We start from the raw sequence: 25,224 nt of genomic DNA on the forward strand, positions 1-25,224 counted from the left end.
AAACTACTCATAACTTCAGTAGAAAAACTAAAAGATGACCTGACTAAAAATAATAACTACAATAAATACAAAGAATGAAAAGTTAAAAAGTAGGGTGATAAAGTAAATGTGCATAGTTTTTATTTGTTTTCTTTTTGCTTATTTGACAGTTTGATTGCTTATGCAATCAGTTAAGTTGTATTAGTTTAAAATAGTGGGTTATAAGATATTGTTTGAAAGTCTCATGGTAACCTCAAATCAGAAACCTACAACAGAGACACAAAAAAGAACACGCAAAAAATTAAAATATATGACCTGAGAAAATCAAAAATGAAAAGATATTTCATGTACCTAGATTAGAAACCAAGAAGGGAGGAAGGAAAGAAGACCACAAAACAACCAGAAAACAACAAAATAGCAGGAGTAAGTCCTTACTTATCAATAATTACATTGAATGTAAATGGGCTAAACTATCCAATCAAAAGATACAGAGTGGCAGAATGGATAAGAAATGAGACCCAAAGATCTGCTACCTACAAAAAAACACACATTACAAAGACACACATAGACTAAAAATAAAGCAATTAAAAAAGATATTCCATGCAAATCGAAATAAAAGAGCATAAGTAGCTATATTTATATAAGACAAAATAGATTTCAAGACAAAAACTATAAAAAGAGAAAATGAAGCATATTATGTAATGATCAGAAAGTCAATTCAGCAAGATGATGTAACAATTATAAATATATACTCACCCCACAATGGAGTACACAGATATATAAAGCAAATACTACAAGAGGCTGGGCACTGTGGCTCATGCCTGTAATTCCAGCACTTTGGGAGGCCGAGGCAGGTGGATCACCTGAGGACATGAGTTTGAGACCAGCCTAGCCAGCATGGTGAAACCCTGTTTCTACTAAAACTACAAAAATTAGCTGGGCATAGTGGTGAGCACCTGTAATCCCAGCTACCTGGGAGGCTGAGGCAGGAGAAGGAGAATCACTTGATCCTGGGAGGTAGAGGTTGCAGTGAGCTAAGATCATGCCACTGCACTCCTTCCTGTACGACAAAAGAGAAACTCTGTCTCAAAAAAAAAAAAAAAAAAAAAGAGCAAATACTATAAGAGCGAGATAGACTTAAATTCAATAGCAGCTGCAGAGTTCAATTCTTCACTTTCAGGATTGGACAGATCATCCAGACAGAAAATCATCAAAGAAACATAGAGTTAGTCTGCACTATAGGCTAAGTGGACCTAATATATCTTTTTACAGAGCATTTAATCCAATGACTTCAGAATATACATTCTCCTCCTCAGCATATAGATCATTCTCAAGTATAGACCATATGTTAGCACACAAAACAAGTCTTAAAAATTCAAAAACATTGAAATTACATCAAAATTATTATCTGACTAAAATGGAATCAAACTAGAAATAAAAATCAAAAGGAATTTTGGAAACTATACAAACACATGGAAATTAAACAACATGCTTCTGAATGACCAGTGAGTCAACGAAAAAACTAAAAGGAAAATTAGAAATTGTCTTAAAACAAATCACAATGAAAACACAACAAATCAAAACCTATGGGATAAAGTAAAACTAGTACTAAAATGAGAGTTTATTTTTATGGGCGCCTACATCAAAAAAGCAGAAAAACTTCAAATAAACAACCCAATAATGCATTTTAAAAATAAGAAAGTCAAGAGCAAACCAAATCCAAAAGTAGTGGAAGAAAAGAAATAATAAATATCACAGCAAAAATACATGAAATTAAAGTAAAAAAGATCAAATAACAAAAAAACTATTTTTTAAAAAAGATAAAATTGACAAACTGTTTTCCTGACTCAGAAAAAAGGGGAGAAGTTTCAAATAAATTAAATTAATGATGAAAAAATGAGACATTATAACTGATACTACAGAAATTCAAAGGATAATTAGATGCTACTATGAGCAACTACATGTCAAAAAATTGGAAAACCTATAAGAAATGGATAAATTCCTAGACACACAATCTACCAAGATCAAACCAAAAAGAAATGCGAAACCTGAACAGACCAATTACAAGTAAGAAACTTGAAGCTATAATAAAAAGTCCCTCAGCAAAGAAATCCCAAGACACAATCGGTTCGCTGCTAAATTTTACAAAACATTTCAAGAAGAACTAATAGCAATCCTACTCAAACTATTCCCTAAAATAGAGGAGAATGAAATGCTTCCAAACCTGTTGTATAAAGGCAGCATTTTTACCCTGAAATGAAATCCAGAAAAAAAGACATTAAAAAAACCATATTGTTAATAAACATTGAGATGCAAAAATCTACAAAATACTAGCAGACTGAATTCAACAACACATTTAAAAGATCATTCATCATGACTAAGTGGGATTTATCCTAGGAATCCAACAATGGTTGAACATATGCAAATCAATCAATGTTATATCAACCGAATGAAGGCCAAAAATCATAAGATTATTTCAATCAATGATGAAGAAAACATTGATAAAATTAAACATCCCCACATGATAAACACTCTAAAGAAACTGAGTATTGAAGGAACATATCACAACACAATAAAAGTCATATACCACAGACTCATAGCTAATATCATAGTGAATGAGGAAAATCTGAAAGCCTTTCCTCTAAGATCTGGAACATGTCAAGGATACCCACTTTCACCACTGTTAATTACTATCGTACCGGAAGTCCTAGCTAGAGTACTTGGACCAGAGAAAGAAATAAAGTATATCCAACCTCGAAAGGACAAAGTTAAATTATTCTTGTTTGCAGAAGATATGGTCTTGTATTTGGAAAAATCTAAACACTACACACACACACACACACACACACAGAGACAGAGAGGGACACACACACACACACACAACTATTGGAACTGATAAACAGATTCAGTAAAGTCAAGGTATACAAAATTAACATACAAAAATCAGTAGTATTTCTATATGCCAATAGCAAAATATATGAATAAGAAATAAAGAGAGTAATCTCATTTATAATGCTAAAGTTAAATTTCTAGGATTAAGTTAATGAAAGAAATGAAGAATCTCTACAATTACAACTATAAAACTTTGAAGAAAGATATTGAAGATACCACAAAATGAAAAGATGTTTCACGTAAATAGATTGGAAGAATTGAAATTGTTAAAATGTCCATAGCACCTGAAACAATTTACAGATTCAATTCAATCTCTATCAAAATACACATGACATTTCTTATACAAATAGAAATAGAAGCAATCCTAAAGTTTATATGAAACACGAAAGACCAAAATAGGAAAACCTATTCTGAGCAAAAAGAATAAAACAGAAGGACTCACATCAACTGACTTCAAATTATACCACACACAAAGCCATAGTAACAAAAAGAACATGATGCTGGCATAAAAACAGACACATAGACCGATGAATCCAATAGAGAGGCCAAAAACAAACCCGTACATCTACAGTGAACTTATTTTCAACAAAGATGCCAAGAACATGCACTGCGTAAAGGACAACCTCTTCAATAGTTAGTGCTAGGAATACTAAATATCCATATGCAGAAAATAAAACTAGACTCCTGTTTATTGTCATTAACAAAAGTCTTATCAAAATTAATTAAATACTTAAATTAAGACCTGAAACTATAAAACTACTCGAAAAAAAAAAAGAAACCTTTTTGTAAACTCTCCAGGACATGGGACTGGGTAGATTTATTGAATAACACTTCACAAGCATAGGCAACCAAAGCAAAAATGGACAAATGGGATCACGTCAAGTTAAAAACTTTATGCACATCAAAGAAAATAAGTGAAGGGAACCCACAGAATGGGGGAAAATAGTTGCAAAATATCCATCTAACAAGTGACTAATTACCAGAGTATATAAGGATTGTGAACAAATCTATAGGAAAAACATCTTAGAATCTAATTAATCAATGGGCAAAAAATCTGAAGAGACATATCTCAAAAGACATACAAATGGAAAATGGGTATATGAAAAGATGCTCATGATCACTGATCATCAGAGAAATGCAAAAAAAAAAAAAAAAACAAAAACCTGCAATGAGATATCATTTGACCACAGTTTAAATGGCTTTTATCCAAAAGACAGGCAATAATAAATGTTGGTGAGGGCGTAGAGAAAAGGGAACCCTTGTACGCTGTTGGTGGGAAAGTAAATTGGCACGACCACTATGGAAAACAGTTTGGAATTTCCTCAAACAACTGAAAATAGATTTACCATGTGATCCAGCAAATCCACTACTAGGTATATGCCCAATATAAAGGAAATCAGTATGGCGAAGATATATCGGCACTCCCATGTATATTGCAGTAGAATTCACAATTTCCAAGATTTGGAAGGAAATTAAGTTTCCATTGACAGATGAATCAATACAGAAAATATGGTACATATACACAGTGGGACACTATTTAGCCATAAAAGGAATGAGATCCTGTCATTTGCAATAGCACGGATGGAACTAGAGATCATTATGTTAAGTAAAATAAGCCAGGCACAGAAAGACAGACTTCACATGTTTTCACTCATTTTGGGGAGCCAAATAAAGATTAAAACAATTGAATTCCTGTAGATAGAGAGTAGAATAATAGTTACCAGAGACTGGGTATGGTAGTGGCGGGTGGGGGGAGGAAGAGGAGATGGTTAATGAGTACAAAAACATAGTTAGAGAGAATGAATTAGATCCAGTATTTGATAACACAACAGGGTGACTACAGTTGTACATTTTTAAATAACTAAAAGGATATAATTGGTAAATTATTTTTTGTTCACGTAAGGAAAAGATACAATCTTGAGGTAATGGATACCACATTTAACCTGATGTGTTGCATGCCTGCATCAAAATATCTCATGTAACCCACAAATATATGCACTATGTACCCATAAAAATAAAAATTATAAAAATGTTTAAAAATCATTAAAATTATAATTTGGGCTTATATCGTTTTTCTAACAAACAGAAAACATGCTAATTAATCTACATGCCTATCATAATCCTCTTGTGAGTTAATTTTTCCCACTGTTAGTGGAACAATTGACATTTGACTTAAGCATTATTCTTCTTGTGAGCTTATGTCAGTCAGTTCACTAAAGACAGTCAACATCTGCAGGAAAAACTGCATTTAATCCTACACCTAAAACACTTAGTACCACACCATGAACAAGCTTGACCTCATTCACTAATCAATTTCTCTGAGATCCTGCTAATTTAGCCAGAGAATTCTTTTCTTTAAACTAATATTTTAAACCACCACTTTACGGATTCAATCATCAGAGACAAATTATTATAGAATATTTTATAGAGCAAATATAAGTATTAGAAATCAAGTTGTATTTGGGACCAATGTATTTAGGAACCGTTTCATAGCCATAGTGTAGAAAGTTAGTTCTCATGGATAGCACATGGTCTATAATGTTGTACTATAATTCAATTTAATCCGTAAAAAGTAAGAATAAGTATTGATATATTTTATTTTATGTTTAAGTCAATACATCATAGAAGTTATTCTATGATTATACATTTTGCCTAAACCATTACATCATACCCATCCCCTCTCATAAATAAAGAGTATATTGGGGGCTTATTTGCATTTCTGGTGGTAGTTGTTGCACAAATCAAATACGGCTTACAGATTCCACCACAATTAATGTGAAGTAATCAATAATAACTTGGAAATTGCAATTACACTCTTTTTCAAAGAGAATCAGATTTTCTGAAGACTAAACTTGGTTATAAGAGATAAAATTTATTGTCTTCTAATTTTCCAACTGCATCAGCACACTCAGTGGTCGTGAATACCCACTGTTCTCAAGGATTTCTTTGTTTTGGTCCCTGAGATAGGGCCATATAATCTGAAGCATGTAATAGGGCCATATAATATAACAATACATAATATAATATAATAATAGGGCCATATAATCTGAGGCATGTTCAGGAGCATCCATTGCTTGGAGGAATAAAATATTATAACTTACATTTCAAGTTATTTGATCTTCATTTTATTTTCTTTTCTGTATGTAAATAAAGTGTATTTATAAAGAAGAACACTGATAATTTCTAAATGAACAGGTAGGCCTATAAGAGTGATTAACACTCAATTTGGCCCCTTTTGTGGAGACCAGTTGCTCATAGATCACATGTAACATAATCAATTGAAATTCAAGAAGAAAATGAAATAATTTATATGCCTTTTTACTTAATGATAGAAAAATCACCTAATTTTGGTAATAGTCAAAACACAGAACAATATCACTTCTCTCAATAAATATGCATGTTGAATTGCCATGTGTCAGATATATTATTTGCTATTTGAGTGCCCTAGGTAAAAATAGGAGTTTTTGTTCTACTTTTCTGAATGTAGGTTAAATTTATTTTTAAGAATTAAAGATGTGTTCCACATATCTGTAGTTAGTTTCTGTGATACTATCAGTGTTTTACTGTCAGCAACATATTTTCTTTTAAACAAAACAAAGGTTCATTTTCTTAAGGCAAAGCTCAACAAGTGTGAAAAGTATTTGCTTTGGATAGAAGTTTATGCTATGGAGAGAAAAAATAGGCAATGAATAATTCTCATTATTATTAGAATACCTTGCCCAAATAAATTCAGCAAGAGAATATTTTAAATGGGATTTCAATGGCTTTTTAAATATATTCCTTTCTAAAATTTTGAATGAAACTTTTAATGAAATTAAAAACGAAAACCTTTAATGGAGACATTCAAGATTAACATTTAGTTAGGTGATTTGTTGCACATAGCAGTGGTATTTTTAAATAACATATACATATCATTAGCTGCTACTTATAATAATAGCTAAATACCAACAACCACTTATATGTTTGCTGTATTGAAAATACTGATTTCTATTGTGATAAAAAGTACGATAGCAGTAATTTAAATTACCATCATGCATATAGTTTAATTGCAAAAAGAACATATGATATTTAAGTGGAAATTTTTCAACATAAAATATAGACCTTGCTATTTGGAGCTATTTTACGTTAGAGGAATTCATACTTATTTTCTTGGGGATTCTAGATTGAAAAAATACTCAGTAATGGTGTTCATTAAACTTTTGCTCATGTGCCCTATGCTAACAAAATGTTCTAGATCGACTGCATTTTCATCTGAGCATCAGTCACTTCCCTGGGATTCCAGAGAGTGAAGTGACTCAGCAAACTTATAAAGTATTTCTTTATTTCCTGCCTTCATCTATGGTGACTAAGTTTATGATCCAGCTCATTGAAACTATCAAGGGGATATTCTGGGCTCCCTGAATAGATACTGCAAGAGCTTTGCACTGAGCACAGTGATTGAGTAAAATAAAAGTCATTCACTTGTATCACAAAATTTATCACAAAGTTTCAACCTGCGTATTTAATTATTTCTAAATTATATAACATAGAAAATCGTTGTTTTGAGTATCTTTTTATTCCTCCACTTAAATTGACTATGTTCCTTTCAAACTTAAATGAGCAAAATCACATCCCAGTATCTCATTGCTAATTTGGACTCTTAATTTTCTTTTTGGAAATATTGGCTTAACGTTTTTGTGCATGAACTGTTATTCCACACCTAAGTGGACTGATATCTGTATTAGGCAAAATAGTGCATTAGCAGGTATAATGTTTTAAATTTGTAGAATATTTCACTAACCATTACTTTGAAATAATACTTAAAGAAAGCATGTCATCTATTATATCTTAATTGGAATTGATCTAGGATCAGTGGTTTAATCTGTCATCCTTAGGTCAGAATCAATCACATACTGAGTCATATACTTTAGAATGTTAGGCATAGAGTGTTTTAAATATACACTTATTCAAATTTAAATGGAAAGATAATATTGTGCCTCCTTTTTCCATAGGTCCCTAAGATTTGATATTTTGTAAGTTTTCTGTTTACTAAATAAGGTTCCAAGACAATCTAAAACTTTCCTGCATCTACTAGAAATCCAAATATCTTCTCAAATTGAGTATTACACATCTATCAAATAGTAAACAAATATTAAAAGCTCACAGCCTTAGAATTATGCTGAGGTTTAAAATGTTTGATACTAGAATTTTCAACTCTAATGGTATACCAGCAACACATACACACATGTTGAATCGTGATGAGCTGATAACAATAATAGGAACAATATTCTGTAAATCTGATTGAAAACATTAGCTGGTCAAATAACTTGAATGATTTATTTTTTAGCACTATAGACCAAGAAGCATTCATGTGAAACAAATCAACGTTATGACTTCTCAGTATCACACTTAAAATGTAATCAAATATATCATGCATTACTCATGCCATGGAATAATAGAAAAAAATGGCTTCGTTGAAACTGACCTGAACAACATTTATTTATTTTCTCAAATTTGTCCTTGTTCAAGCAGCTGAGGCCCTCGTAGCAGTTTTTGTATTTGATGTATAAAGCATTGCATAAGCAAGAAAGCATTTTACAAGGTCAGAAATGAAACACATCTGAACCTGCAGTTAACATTCAACAAAATATACTGCAGATATTCTGGGATCATTTTTTTTGTCACTGTGGACCAAATGCCATGCAACCTACATAGAAAATGAAGGCATACATTCCTTTCTGTAAGAATCTACTTTGCAATATAAAAAGAATTAACTGTTACCAATTCAGAGGCAGAATCTCACTGCATTGCATCTTCTCAGATGACTGAAATCCTTAACTCTAATAGAAATCATTTATGACAATTTGAGCATGTCTGGAAAAATGAATGTACAAGATAAAAATATGGCAAGAAAGGTTTAGTTGGAGTCAAACTACTTCATAAAATATTAGAATGTCCCTTTTAATTTCAGAGTAAGAAATGTGACCAGTGATGCAAAAAAGTGATGTATTTAGTTTCTAGTGGCATCAAAGAATATATATATATATATACACATACACACACACACACACACACAGAGAGAGAGAGAGAGAGAGAGAGAGAGGAGAGAGAGAGAGAGAAAGAGAGCACCATTGCTTTTCTTCCTGATCAGATGTTTTATTATTTTTATTGTAAGTCTAGCAAATCTCCACTCTTATTTTCTGATACAGAAGTTGGTAAATCATGACATCGAAATAATTTGACTGCCAGGAAAGGGATACCTAACAAATAAAGAACAAACCAACAAACCAACAAAGAGTGGTAAGAAGAGGAAACATTTAATTTTATCATAATAGATCGTTTCTTGTGATAGTAAATTAGTTTTATTCAGAGCCACAAGAAAACTGTACACATACATGCACACACACACGTAACATGTCACACACAGGTAAATGGCATATCCCTTTACACTTGAAAATCAAATAGTATCAATTGTGTTTCAGCAGAATGAAAATTTGTGAAACTTTTATATTTTTAAAATAACTACAGTTAAGATATATTTCAAAATATAATTCTTCACATTATCTTAATCTAAATTATTTTTCCAGAAATCAACTATTTTTGAAATTTTAATTAGACTTTTAATGAATTGTGATGTTATTTTTAGCAATGTAGTAAGAATTCATTTGATTCTTTTGTCATGGTACCTGGATCATGTCAAATTCTTTCTGAATCCTATTGAATAATCAGTGGCATTAGATTATTGTCCCAATTAATTAATCTCCTTTCTATTCATATTTACCCATTTTTGGCTAGTCTTTATTCCATACTAAAGCTATAATCAAGGATCCAATATGGTATTAAATGTATAATTGCTCACTTCTTCTTTAAAATATATAGTAACTCATTTAATATTCAAAACATCCTTATTTCTGTTTTACAAATGAGAATTATGAAATGACAGTTGTTAGAAAATTATTAAATGTTAACTCCTCTCTCAAAGACATACAATTAGTAGTAAGTCATAGAGCTAAAATCTGACCTAGAAAAGTTTGGCTATGAAAGCTTTGTTCTTCACACCTACAAATATTGTCACTAAGAATGGTATTTTCAGCAGTGACTTGTGGCCACTTTAACTATTATAAATTTTCATGGGTATCTATTGTGTCTGACGGGCTATGTATTTGAAAGTGCACTACACTAGGTGACAGACTAAATATTTAGTACCAATTTTGGGACTTTCTAACCCTGGGACCACAGTCAATATCTTTCTCAATGAATCTCAGTTTCCTCATTTATGAAATGAGCATAAAAATATGTAAATTATAGCATCTAGTTTCTAGTTGCAACAAATAAAATCTTAGAAGAAAATATATATTAGCATATATATTTTAATTGCTTACATTTAAATTTGTTGTAGCAGTAGTAGTACAATTAAGGAAGACACTGAAGATCAGATACACATGAAACTACAGATTTCATACATATCTGTCAATAGGGTCACCAGAGGCAAAAACTGAAATACATTCAAAAGGCCAAGGCAAAGAGAATCTTGTAGACATAAATATGTAGACAGCTGTGTCTGTTTTCATACCCTAATCACCTAGTCTTTTTGATATCACTACTTTGCCCATAAGACTGTTGCAATAAACAAATATAATTCTGGAATTTGAAACACGGTAGAAGTAACATAATCACACAAAAGCACTTTAGATGTCCATCCTGACCGTTTCCCAAAGGCAGGGAGAAGTAATACCTTCCTTCCCTATCAAGTGCATTCTACAACAGTGGTTCTCAAAGGTTATACTACTACCATCAGAACAGAAGCATCTGTGAGCTTGTTAGGACTCTTTGGGCCCCATCTGAACTACTGAATCAGAACCTCTTGGGGTGGTTATCAAATTGAGTGTTTTAGCAAGCTCTCCAGGAAATTATTCTATGCATGAATGCTTGAGAATCACTGCTCAACACACAGAGCTAGCATAAAAATAAGCATGCTTGCTCACGTCTGTAATCCCAGCACTTTGGGAGGCCGAGACAGGCGGATCACAAGGTCAGGAGATCGAGACCATCCTGACTAACACGGTGAAACCCCGTCTCTACTAAAAATACAAAAAAATTAGCCGGGCGTGGTGGCGGGCGCCTGTAGTCCCAGTTACTTGGGAGACTGAGCCAGGAGAATGGCATGAACCTGGGAGGTGGAGCTTGCAGTGAGCTGAGATCGTGCCATTGCACTCCAGCCTGGGCGACAGAGCGAGACTCTGTCTAAAAAAGAAAAAAAAGCGTGCTTGTTATGCAGTAGAATAAACATGTTGCTAATGCTTATGCACCTCTGCAGCTAAAAACGTGTGTGAAGATCAGAGGTGGGGAAGATCAGAGATAGCAATATCTATTCAACAAATGTTTAAATGCCTGATGTAGTCTTGGACCTAGGCTAAGTGCTAAGATCACAAAAGTGAATAAAGCATGAACTATAGAAATACAGGTTCCAAAATTAAAATAATTCAAACCTACAGATACTAAAATAATTTCTGGGATAATAATATTTGAGCCACATCCTGATAAGCATTCTGGCTTCAGGATATGATCTAGTGAAAAATGCTTGATTTGGAAGCCAGTCCAAGCAAAGGTGGTATGTTCAAAGCCATAACAGTATGAGGAAGCTTGGCTCATTTGGAAAACAGAATAGTAGCTCAGGATGGCTAAAAACGAAATAGCAAATGGAAGAATGAGGCAGAAGGTGGAAGTGTGGACTTGGTTCAGAACAGTGTTGCATGGTATATCATTCCGTGAAGCCTGATTCTATGTTCCTATGGGAGTCATTGAGAACTTTCAAGTAGAGTGGTGAGATGTTAAGATTCCAATGTTGGAGCAGAATTCAGGCTGATTTAAAGTGGTAAAACTGGATGCAAAGGTTGTAATTTGAAAAATATTGAAATGGACAAAGGGAAAATATACCCATCATCCTAAATATGAGAGTGATTGTAAGAATGAAGAAAATATGGCTTCCAGAGATATTTATTCATGTCATGAATAAAATATGTAATATAGAATAAGGTATATTCTTGAGTGAAGATACATTTAGGTTGGAGCATGCCAAGTTTGAAATTTCCTGGGAAATAGTGAATCAAAGAGTTTTTAATTGAGTATAAAATTCTGGGTTAAAATATTCAATTGAGATCCATTAGAAAATAGATGATAGTTGATCCAATAAAAATAGATGTTAACTCTCAGAGGAATTGACAGCCAGAAATGAAGACTAAGAGAGTCGGTCTGTGGAACAACAACAAAAAAGGAACAGAGACAGTTAAAGTGAATGATGAATGGCCTTGAGGGTGATGGTGGGAATCCATGTATAGAAAGATTACGTATGATTTAGGAAATATAAGAACCAAAAACAGAAATGAAATTGGCAATATAAAGACCATTGCAGCATGAGGAGAAAATCAGTTCAGCAGAGCAGTGGAAGCAGAACGAGTATTTCCACAGGTTGAGAAATGAAAGGAAGTCACTTGGCTGTATAGAAAGGCACATTCTAGAAGGAACACGGAGAGTAACCAACATGAGATGTGTTTTGTTTAGATCTCTTGTCAGGGAATAGATTTTCAAAGATAGGATTTTAAACAGATTTACTCAAGGTCAAAATGGAGTCATCAGAAAGGAAAAAGAAATAGTTTCTGGAAAGGTTGTATAATTAGAGGTTTAAATATCAATGTAACAAGAGTAGGTCCAAAGCAACTTTTCCAGGCACCCATTGATCCTAAACTGCCTTTATTTTATTTACTCTACCATAAAGAAACTTCTTAAATTTAGAATGTCTCCTCTGACCCTACTGGCTTTTGCAGTCTTAATGCTTACTCTGACTCACCTCAGAGTTTTGACCTCTTTCCCGTAATTTTCTTCCTAGCCTCTCCTCTGTCATGTCATCACGTCCAATCTTGTGAGCTCTTCGACTCAGAAACTCTCTGAACCTTTAAATGGCCTCCTCGGCTGAGCACACCTAGGTCAGTACTGAACCATTTGCAGAGGTAAGAATTTGGAGGCTGATGCAATGTACAAATGATATTCAGAACATGGGTGAAGGCATTAGCTATTGGCAGTAAAGGAGAGGTGTTTTTATTTTACTTTTTATTTCTGTTATCTGTAAGACTAGGACTTGAGAATGAATGTGGATAAATTGAGAGACAGTAAGTCTTCACTTGATGGTTCAGTTTCTGAGATTGAGAAACACTGCTGTTTTGCTTTTAGCAAAAAGTAATAGGATTTGAGGAGAGTTGCTGAAGTAGAGAAATAAAGGAGAGAAATGCCTTTGGTCAAAGATAAAGAGAATGATAGCTGAGTGTCCAGATTGCCCTACTAAACTTGTGGTGGAATTATCTTCACTTTCACTTGTTACTGTTTTTGAAGGGCTCTGTGTTGTGGTTGGAGATACTGAGGAAGAGGCCAATGGAGTTATATTAGTTTCGTAAAGCTGCCATAAAACAAGGAACCACAAAGTGGATTGCTTGAAGACAGACATGTATTCTCCACAGTTCTGGAGGCCAGAGTCTGATTTCAAATTGCCAGCAGGGCCATGTCTTTGTGAAGGATACAGGAGGAGAATGTGTTCCATGCTTTTTTTCCTAGCTCCTGGTTTTGCTGGCAATTCTTGAGATTACTTGTCTTATAGAAGTGTCACTCTGTTCTGTGCCTCAATCAACACATGGCATTCTTCTTCCTATATGTCTTCATATCATCTTCCCTGTGTGTGTGTTACTCTCTGTTTCTCTTCTCTTCTTACAAGGATACCGGTCATGTAGAGTTAAGGACTATCTGCTGACTTCATCATAACTTGATATAACCTCAGATACCTTGTTTCCAAATAAGGTTTCATTCACAGGTACTAGGGGTTAGGGTTTCAACATATCCTTTTAGGGGACACAACTTAACCTATAACAGCTGTTAACTCTTGTGTTAAAACTGTTCAGAGTGAGGCCAGTTACAGTGGCTCATGCCTATAATCTCAGCACTTTGGGAGGCCAAGGAGGGCTGATCACCTGAGGTCAGGAGTTCAACACCATGCTGGCCAATATAGTGAAACCCCATCTCTACTAAAAATACAAAAATTTTCCGGGAATGGTGGTGGGTATCTGTAATCCCAGGCACTTGAAAGGCTGAAGCAGGAGAATTGCTTGAACCCAGGAGGTGGAGGTTGCAGTGAGCCAAGATCACGCCATTGCATTCCAGCCCGGGCGACAGAGTAAGACTCCATCTCAAAAAACAAAACAAAAACTGTTCAGAGTGGTGCTAGTGGAATGGATAAGAGATAGTAGTACAGGAAAGAAAAAGTCATAAGGAAGGTATAAATGTGTTAATAAGGAAGAGATAAGTGCTGAATAAAAAAGAAAACAAAAGAAGATTGTGTTGATAGATGAGAAAAATTGTCCAACATGGAAAAGTAGATGTATAACTACAATTCAAGATGATTGTACTTTATTTGAGGTATTTAGAATTTAAGGTTTCATGAGGAAAATAATTATTGTATCTTATTCAAGAAGAAATAAGTAAAGATTAATGCATGAATTAAAAACACACATACGTTACCAACAAATTTTAGAAGGGAGCTTGAGATATTTATATATCAGAATAAAAATGGTAAAATAGCATTACTTTTTGGTATAACCAATGTTTTTTGAATAGTTAATTTAGATAATCCACTTCTTTTGATGAGTTTTCTATTATACAAATAGTGTATTATAAAATCTGAAGCTCAACATGTAAAAACCCAGGAAACATCAAAACCTGAAATGACTGTAAACAGGATAGAGGTGTACTGTTGGTTGATGTATAGTATTTTGGGCAGGTTTAATTGTATTGATGTACATAGGCATTTTTGAATTGTTTCTGTTTACTTCCTCTTAAGTGGAAACTAATAGGACCTCAATAAATATTTTAATGAATATGTACTACTTCTTAAATGATAGAATGGATGATTTATATACACTTTTGGTCATGGTCAACAGAAGTTGCACTGAGGTCTAATATTTACCACCTTTAATCTTTTACATATGTGAATTTTTAGTACGGTTAAGGGTTAACATGAAAACATTTCAATGCCTACTTATTGATCCCCTTATCTACCCAAAGAGTTATTTTGTTTAACAAGTAAGCAGTGTTAACAACCAACAGCCCATAAAAGGTTATTATCAAATACTTTTCCATTTTCCTTGCACATGATTAAGCCTCAAAGGTGAATTAATGGATCCTGTTAGGCCGTAACAAGAAAGCAATAATGTCTATCAAGCAAGCACTGTGTTCCACAAATACATGCTGTTTGTTAATGCGGTTGGTGGGTTTTGATTTGATTTCCCCTCAAAGGAGAGTTGGTAAGATGGGAGGCTAAGGGATAGTTTCCTCATCTTATAGTTAGATGTAATGGTAAACATTGATTTTGATTTCTTTGTGAGGACATATCGCAGTAGTGAGGAAAGCAGGTTACAAAATTTATACCATACTATTTTGTTTCATTTAAAGTGATAACAATATTCAAACTGTTTGTCTTGACTTAATCTTTTTGTCCCGTTCTTATTTTCCAGGGCTCCTAAATTTATTTTGTTTTAAAGTTTTCTACAGTACATACTTTCTGTAAGCTGCACCACATCCTTCTGCGTAGCATGGTTTACAAAATTTAAAAATAAGTAATTTGAAGTGCTTTTGCTCGTGTGTTTACTTCAGCTACATTAACTATTTTCCTACATATATATATACACACACACATACATATATATATGAATATAGTTTTGTTGTTCAAAAATTCTGAAAGTAAATACTGAGTCAATACAGTCACTTAAAGTCTTTGATTTCAGGTTAGATGTGGTACATGATTAATGTGTGAGCTATTCAGAGTGAACTTTGAAATCTATGTGTGTAATTTTACTTAATAAAAATTAATCAGAAAAGGATAATTTAGAAAATAAAAGTACAATAATTTAACTGTCACAATTAAAGTTTCCACAGGGCTAGTTTTCTCCACTGTTTTAAGATAAAAAATGGCACAGACATACACCGAAATGTACTTTGAATATTGTATATAATCATCTTAGAACATCAAGAATAGCATCAATAAAAACCAAGATGTTTTGTGATTTTATATTGTTTTGCATCTTATTGTATATCACAGTCTAATACCATAGACTTTTACATCTCTGAGAGTGAGCTATAATACTGCCTTAGATAATCATGGCGGGAATCAACAGGACAAATTTTGATAGGAAGAAAGGCAGTAGACTCTTAGCAGACAATGAGACAATGGAGAACGAAAAGAAAATGATTATCAAACACTTTTCCAGATGGTTATCAATTGCATAGGAATTCTAAGAGGCCAGGCGCAGTGGCTCAGGCCTTTAGTCCCATCACTTTGGGAGGCCGAGGTGGGTGGATCACAAAGTCAAGAGATCAAGACCATCCTGGACAATATGGTGAAACCCAATCTCTACTAAAACTACAAAAATTAGCTGGGCGTGGTGGCAAGTGCCTGTAGTCCCAGCTACTCAGGAGGCTGAGGCAGGAGAATCACTTGAACCCAGGAGGCGGAGGTTGCAGTGAGCCAAGATTGTGCCACTGCACTCTAGCCTCGGCTACAGGGCAAGACTCTGTCCCCGCAAAAAAAAAAAAAAAAAAGAAAAAGAAAAAGAAAAAAAGAATTCTAAGAAAGTGTAACTTTTGATTGTGTATATGTTTATTTTCACAGTGAATTATTTTCTTTACATATATACTCAAGTTATTTTTGTTTGTTTGTTTTTTGTTTTTTGTTTTGAGACGGAGTCTCACTCTTGTCATCCAGGCTGGAGTGCAATGGCGCGATCTCCACTCACTGCAACCTCTGCCTCCCGGGTTCAAACTGTTCTCCTGACTCAGCCTCCCGAGTAGCTGGGATTCCAGGCGCGTGCCACCACGCCTGGCTAATTTTGTTTTTTGTATTTTTAGTAGAGATGGGATTTCACCATGTTGGCCAGGCTGGTCTTGAACTCCTGACCTCGTGATTCGCCTGCCTCAGCCTCCCAAAGTGCTGGGATTACATGTGTGAGTTGCCGCGCCTGGCCAACAAATGTTCATAATAGATTATTATATTGCCACAAAATTCACATACTTCCAGTAAGTTTTTATAGTATTATATGCTACTAAAACACCTCAAAAAAGCAATCAATTTCTTTTACCTTAAATGTACTGTTATAATCTAGTAAAGCATGCTATAAGTAAACTATAGTTTGTAATATATATATCATTTTTACTTAATTATATTGTAAAATCTTAAATGTGATTAAAATGATATGCACATTTTAAATATTTTGAACCTGATATACAACTCTGGAAACAACTATGAGTCTTTCCTGGTTTGAAAAAGTAATATTACTATGCTATTTAGATATTCAGTATTTTGCTTAAAGTGAAATAAATGAATAAAGAAATTCTTCAGATTATTTGTGTAAGCACATAAGTCTATGTTACTCAATACAGATTCTGTTACATAAATAAGTACTTAATTATTATTAACTCTAAATTTATTTTTTATTTATACTGAGATAGAGATACTTCCATTTATATCTACTGTATTATGTTTTATCTATCTCCTATCTAACTACAAATAATTTAGTGTATTCTTTTCCAGAAAATACTTAGCATATGTTTAAATATATAATATAAAACAGGCCAAGGTAAAAATGGAATTATAATATTTTACTAAATTAAAAATATTAGTATATAAAAATCATGAAAATGATCCTATAAATTTTTCCCCTTTTTCTCTATTTTTTGTGCATGATTTTAAGCAGTCTTATGAATTGCTGCATATAATCGTTAACAACCTCCCTCTGAAAGAACTAGCCTTCCTCACTCAAGATAAGGAAACTGACACATTGAGGCCAAGTCACTATCTAATGTCCTGCTGCAAGCAAATGGGAAAAGTTGCTTTTGAATTCAGCAAGTCTGACACCAAAGCATAAACTCAACCAATACAGATTATTCAACATTTTACTAGAGAAGAATCATGGCTTTGGCTTTAATTTTAACTGTAGCCTATGCAACGAAAGAAACGGAATCAGTCTAATGAGTCACAGTGTCCAAACTATGAAAAAAGGCAAGTTGTGGAGCAGAATCACCAAGGCCATATAAAGCTTTATCCCTTGAGTCCTCATAAACTGGATGCTGCTAAATATAAAAATTGTCGACAGTACTTTTATGGTGAAATAACTAGTGCCAAATGTCACTTTTTCTTATAACACCTTTCAGTATAAGCAATTGCAAAGCACATTTCTAAGAAAAAAAAAAAAAGCTCCTGTAGCCCCAGCTATGGTAGGGCTTTAAGTTACGAGGATAGTGTGATCCAAATGAACACCACTCATGCTCTTGCTGAGGCTGTACTTCGTATTACAGGATGAAATATAAAACAAGAGAGGGCCGGGCGCGGTGGCTCAAGCCTGTAATCCCAGCACTTTGGGAGGCCGAGACGGGCGGATCACGAGGTCAGGAGATCGAGATCATCCCGGCTAACACGGTGAAACCCCGTCTGTACTAAAAAATACAAAAATCTAGCCAGGCGAGGTGGCGGCGCCTGTAGTCCCAGCTACTCGGGAGGCTGAGGCAGGAGAATGGCGTAAACCCGGGAGGCGGAGCTTGCAGTGAGCTGAGATCCGGCCACAGCACTCCAGCCTGGGCGACAGAGCGAGACTCTGTCTCAAAAAAAAAAAAAAAAAAAAAAAAACAAGAGAGTTCCCTTCTGCCTATCCTCCAGAAGTAGTTTCCTCTCAGCCAGATACTTGAAAATAACTGTGTGGTAATAGTTTGAACATTATTCTACTTGACAATACTTGTAATACTTTTATTCTGATAAGTAACCAGAAGGCATCTGTCTTGTCAACTTATTATATCACCCCATTATTCTATTTTTGCTTGAACTAACTAGCTGTAAGATTTTTTTTTCCACTTTAGAAAAATAGAAAAAAGGGAACTTGCGTGTCTAGAAAACCAACTTACCTCTGCATTGAAGTGTTTCCATGGGCAGAAGAACCAAGACCTTTCTTTAACTTTTTGCATAGGGAAAAAAAGCAAAGTATCTATCTCTGTTGTAAAACATCCCAGTTAATTAAACATAAAAAGCAAAAATTATAGAAAGTTAAAACTCAGAAAATTATTATTGTGTTTTTATCATGCCCTGATCAATAAGTAAATGAATTATATTAACTATATTAACTTAGGTGACTTACAGTGCAACAGAGAGTGATGAAAGAAACCCCAACTTAATTTTTAGAGACCGCTACTAAAATTGAGACTGGTAAAGGAATTGCAAAAATTTAAGTTTTACAAGAGCTGACTGATAATCCTTCCTTTGGGGAAGTTGTCTATTCAGTGAGCAAGTTATCTTATTCTTGATAATTAGCTCATTGAGAATAATATAAAGGTATTGCATCTCAAATTTAAAAGACAAAATGGGGGATACATAGGCATGACTTTGGCTCTCAAAATAAGGTTAATATCCTGGGAATTCAAAAATGTGAATAACCAGGTGTAATTCACTCACTATGTATTTATTGGGTTTATATTGCACTATACCAGGTACTGTTCCAAAGATAAAGCAGTAATTAAAACAAACAAACATATCTCCTAAACTCTGGTAAGAAACAAAAAATAAAATAAAATCTAATAACCATTCAATTATGAGGTAAGATACATTGATACATACATGAAGGGAATTGAAAATGTCTGAGAAGGTGAAACGCTAGTTATGCTGGCGACTGAAGAACTGAAGAAAAAAAAATTTGGATAAGAAGAGCATTTTTAGAAAGAGAACAATGTGCACAAAGACACCGAGGCAGAGATCTCTTAATGTTTCACAAGAAGAATAAGGAGTAGAGTAAGATGGGGACATATAGGAGATAAAATCAGAAACATAGGCATGAGGGTTGGAAAAATGCAATGTAAATATTTATGAATCATACAACAGATTTTGAGTTTTACTCTGAGATGGGAAACCTCAACTAATTTAGAAGAGAGTGTAACTTGGTCTGAGGCTAGTTTAAATGAGTCATAATAGCCTCTCTGTTGATAAGATTTGCTAGCCTCTCTGTTGATAAGATTTGAGGGGAACATGGAGGTATATTAGGAGGTGAGCACAGATGAAAGTGAGATATAAAAGTGGCTTAACTCTGGTCGGAAAGCTGAGCGTAAAAACATGGTTGAATTCTGCACAAAATGGATGTGGTCTGTCATCAAAATAGAAATGTCAATAATTATTGCAAACCATTTTGACTGACCTGAGTAATCAGAAGAAAGGAGATTTCCTAAACTTAAAAGCCCCAAATCATCAACATTAGCTATACACACACACAAACACACACACACACACACAATGAGTCATTCCAGAAGGTTTCTTCACAAAAAGGCATAGAACATACACCTGTAATCCCAGCACTTTGGGAGCTCGAGGCAGGCAGATCATAAGGTCAGGCGTTCGAGACCAGCCTGTCCAATATGGTGAAACCCCACCTCTATTAAAATACAAAAATTAGCCAGACGTGGTGGCATACGCCTGTAGTCCCAGCTACTATGGAGGCTGAGGCAGAAGAATTGCTGAACCCAGGAGTCAGGGGTTTCAGTGAGCCAAGATCATGCCACTGCACTCCAGCCTGGGTGACAGAGCAAGACTCTGTCTCGAAAAAAAAAAAAAAAAAAGAATATTCAGAAGTGGAATATTTGTGCTTATGGCTCAATATTTCAATATTTCTGCTTATAAAACAATAACCTGAGGACCTCAGTTTCACAAATAGTCAAGAAGGATTTTAGATCCAATATATTGCAGGTTAAAGTATCTTTATGTAGGGAAAGTAAATAGAAATGTGTCATTCTATAAATAGGATTTAGCAAGACAGGACCATTGCACATTAATTGATAAAATCAAATAACTGTCCAGAATTGCAGTTCATTTTTCAAAATGGTGAGGAAATATTTTTAAAAATATAGTTACAGTGTGGCATTTTAAAAAAAAAGCAAGTCTGCTATACAATGCTGAAAAATATCCTGTAATCTTTCCTCTTAGTGGAGCAAAATCTTAGTTTATAGTGGAAGGAAGTTTGAGAGCTCCATAGTAGTCAATAGAGATCTGATTCTCCCCAATTTTGCTCAAACTGAATATATAACAGGACAACATAACAGGATCTGAGCCAAACATTTTCACATAGATTAAGTTGTGTGTGTGCCTCTGTGTGTGTGTGTGTCTGTGTGTGTGTATTTTCCTGCGGAAAATAAAGCATTTGAACATTAGTTATTCTCTCGTTTTTCCTGCTGTCTGTCGCCACATTAACAAGACCGAGTGTACTTTATTTTCCTAGCCAGGATCTCTTGTCCCACTGGGATTGGGGAAGACAATTTTAACATACTTTTTAGGGCCAGTGGCAGTTAGAATTGCTTTCAAGATACTACTGTTCATAAGAGGTGAGAGAAAGAACATTGTCATGTAGCCCCTGGGTGTTGAGATTCCCCATATCCTTAAGAATAAATTGGTCAATCATCAAGAGAATATGAAATCTCCTAAGGCTGTCTTCATTTTCACAACAGGCTCACCTTCCTGATCTAATATATAGAACATCGGCTCTATGGGAGGGCTATGCTTTTGAACTGCTCCTTGCTAAATGAATATTACTTCCTAACACCCAGTAGTCCTAGTCACATGTCATGTGCAAACATACTATAAGACTCATTTTCACTAAAATAAATTATTTTGAACAAATCAAATTATTTTAAAACATAGCATTTTCCCTATCTCACCTATAGAGCCACAGAAAGAATTAACTGTCCTGTGGAATATGTAAAAAATAAAAGATAAAGTCTCCAAGATTAACCTGAGCACGCATCACTCATTTTAAAGAAAATTGGACGAGATGAACTAGAAGAATTTCTTTGGAGCCTGAACAAAAGAGAGGTGAATGGGTTATTAAAGATAGGCTGATGTTATTCTAATATCTTTATGGGAGACTGTCTACTCTATTGTGTCTCTTTTTCAACAAGCATCTTTTGGGAAGCATAAAGTTGCTTCCTTACAAGGTCAGAGCAGAGTAATCGTACAGACAGTGTTCTGAATTGGGTTGAACACACAAAGGATGCCAAAATTTTCCCCTTATATACAGTAACCTATAGTAAAACTTCAACTTATTTCAATCCATCATATTTACATTTCTATTTTATTATATGCTGGATAATGTGTTTAATATATTACTGTAGCTGCACATATATACAGTTTATCATAACAAAATAGACATGTTTTGTGGAACATGTTAAATCGTTTGCTGAGTAAAAGAGACAGTGTGATCAGAACTTTTGAAGGTCTCTACACACAGCCTTGCTTCCTCAAATTCTATCCAGACAAATACTAATTCTGGTTTTAGTTTTATCAGGCCATGAGGATGAAAATGTAAAGGAAAATACATAGAAAATGCCTCAATATAAATTACTCTGTTTCATTCTGTGTTATGACTTTACAGGATTTGTGTTCATTTTCTATGAGATCATAGTCCTATTCAATAGCAGTTTTTTTCATATTTCCAATATACTCTATAGAAAAATAATTGTTGGTAACATTCATGTTGTTAATAATATTACTAAAAATAGTCCTTAGAAATTGCTTAGCCCAGAAAATCCTGAACTCAAAGAAGCCTTTTGCATAGAGTCATTTTTTTGCTTTTGTCTCTGTAATCTACCATCCTTCCCTATACTCTTGGCTTTTAATACTCTGCTAATAGGATTTGCCTTGAACAATGGCTGCATATGTTAGTAATACTCTTTAACTCACTAATAAACTACTTTGATACTTGAATAAATTGAAATTTAAATAAGCATTTTTATTAAATCAAACATAATTTTTGTATTGAGAGAATTCTAATTGGGGACATAGGTAAACCATTAGTCCCTCCAACATTTTGGTCTGGAAGATTTTGCAGAGTTCTGCTAAGGGAAAATCACAGAGGTATGTTTTGAACAGTGAGGGTGAAAATCTCCTGTGTTTAATGTGTTTATTTTTCCCTATATGGAAATCACAAAGATCAGAGATTGATATGTTACTTTCCGTATTTATTATGGAATGATTTATTGATTTAATTTGTTTTATAATTAATGATTTAATACATGCAATAGTTTACTGATTATGGTATAATCAAGTTTGTTGAATAACTTCAAATAATTCTTAATGAATTTACACCATAGTTATAGGAAAAAATAACATTAAAATCACTCAAATAGAAATTCTACTCCATATATATTTACCAACTGTGATATCTTATGAGGAAAATACAGGACAGTCTCAGAAATGGGGGATAGCCTCCTGAAGTATTATTGGCTTAGATGTGATAAATTATATAATATAATGAAATCTAAGGCAGTATGTGCATGGCAACTTAGAGAGAGAGAGAGAGAGAGAAAGCCAGTGTGGTTGCAGAGCAAATTCAGGAAGTGCAGAATGAGATGAGATCTTTTATTCTAAGAGCAATGGATATTCATTGAGGAAATGTTGGCAGGGGGTGACACCAATAGATTTTTTTAAAATAACATTTTGGGCTTTAGCATTGAGAATGGATCTTAGAGGGCAGAGTAGATGTGGGGAGACATGTTAGTAGCCTATGGAGTAGTTAGCGGAAGAGAAAATAATAGATTTGCCTTAGATATTTTGTCAACAAGAGACGGATAACATTTAATATGCTTTTTGCAGATTTTTCGGTCACATCAAAGAAAACTAAACTCTAAACTATATAAATTAAAGTTAAAACAGCCCTAGAGAAGACATTAACTCACACATGTTAAAAAGAAGAGCAGTGCCTTAAGAGATTAAAGTGGACGGCTTCCATTGTGTTTCACTGGCATGCATTGCCTACCATCTGGAGGGTAAAAATTACTTGGAATATGAAACCTGAAATGGAATTAAACAATATTTCATTTCCCTTGATATTTATTTATTTTCAGATTAAGCACCAATATCCCAAGTCATAGCCAAGATATAAAATACAGTGTGATTATTGTGTGATTATTGTTAAAAACTCTTCCCAATATTTCTCTAAAACTTACAAAATATTTCTGTTTATGGCAGAGTCTCAGCTGACACAGGGTCTAATATTATTAATCTAAGTTTGTTTTACAATGCTCACTTCTAGTCCTTCATTAATCTTAAACGTTTATATTTATATATATGAACATTAATGCAAACTCAATTTAATTTAGAAGCAAGAACAGTTGTTTTTTATTGTTGTTAGCTAAATTGTGTTTTAAGATTAAAAACTGCACATTAGAATGAAAAGATTTTTCTTTCCCAAAGCAGCATACATAGAACTACAATCTCTGCTTGTTTATTTGCCTGTTTGAATGCCACTGCTTTTTTTTTTTTTTTTTTTTTTTTTTTTTTTTACGGTTTTCAAACCATATCTCATAGCAAACTCTTTAGAGTTTAAATGTGTTAAATTGCAATGGGTGGAAAGTCAATATGAAAATTCTTGGTCTATTTCTAAAACATTTTCGTTAAACTAGTAAGAACAGATACTACACTTGATCTTAGCCAAAAGACCAAGGACAGTGGCTCACGCCTTCAATCCCAGCACTTTGGGAGGCTGAGGTGGGCAGATTACCTTAGCTCAGGAGTTCAAGACCAGCCTGGGCAACACGGTGAAACCCTGTCTCTACTAAAATACAAAAAATTAGCCAGGCAAGGCAGTGGGCACCTGTAGTCCCAGCTACTTGGGAGGCTGAGGTAGAAGAGTCGCTTGAACTCGGGAGAGGGAGGTTGCAATGAGCCGAGATCGTGCCACTGCCCTCCAACCTGGCCAACAGGGCAAGACTCTATTTAAAAGAAAAAAAAAATCTGTGGAAAAAAAAAAAACAGATAGGTGAAGTGGTTGCATTGATTTAACAGGGTTGAGAAACAGTGAGAATAGCTAAATGATGATAAAAGAATATATTAAGGTAAACAAGCATTAGAAATCAAGCAAGGACATTGCCAAAACATTATATGTTTATCATCTTTCTTTTAAATCATTAAGTTCCAAGAATTTGGTATGAAATGACCTAAATCATTTCATTTTTAAATGGCTATATCTATGCCACATTGAAAACCAAGATCAGATATACCTAGATATAGACAATTATGTGGCATTTTCTCTATCATCTGGCATTTTGTTGTATATAAAACTCAAAGACTCTGTGATTACAGATACCCCTTTAATCATATGAGGTTTTGATTTTCATACATCGGAATACAAAAGTTGGAGTATTCATTTATTTTATTTACACTGGATAGAGGATTGGCTCTAATCATACATGTTAAATCAAATAGTGTAGAATACTGGGAATTATAATAAGAAAACTAAACATACATGTACATGCATC

The 25,224-nt window shown here is 34.0% G+C and overlaps 1 pseudogene; it reads right to left on the minus strand.

The window, feature by feature from the left end:
* Nucleotides 1–24,307: 24,307 nt before the first annotated feature.
* LOC117066310 lies at nt 24,308–24,419 on the minus strand (annotated as a pseudogene).
* Between the last annotated feature and the right edge of the window lie 805 nt (nt 24,420–25,224).

The sequence above is a fragment of the Trachypithecus francoisi genome, unplaced genomic scaffold (assembly GCF_009764315.1).
Source record: "Trachypithecus francoisi isolate TF-2019V2 unplaced genomic scaffold, Tfra_2.0 Lachesis_group2, whole genome shotgun sequence".
NCBI lineage: Eukaryota > Metazoa > Chordata > Mammalia > Primates > Cercopithecidae > Trachypithecus > Trachypithecus francoisi.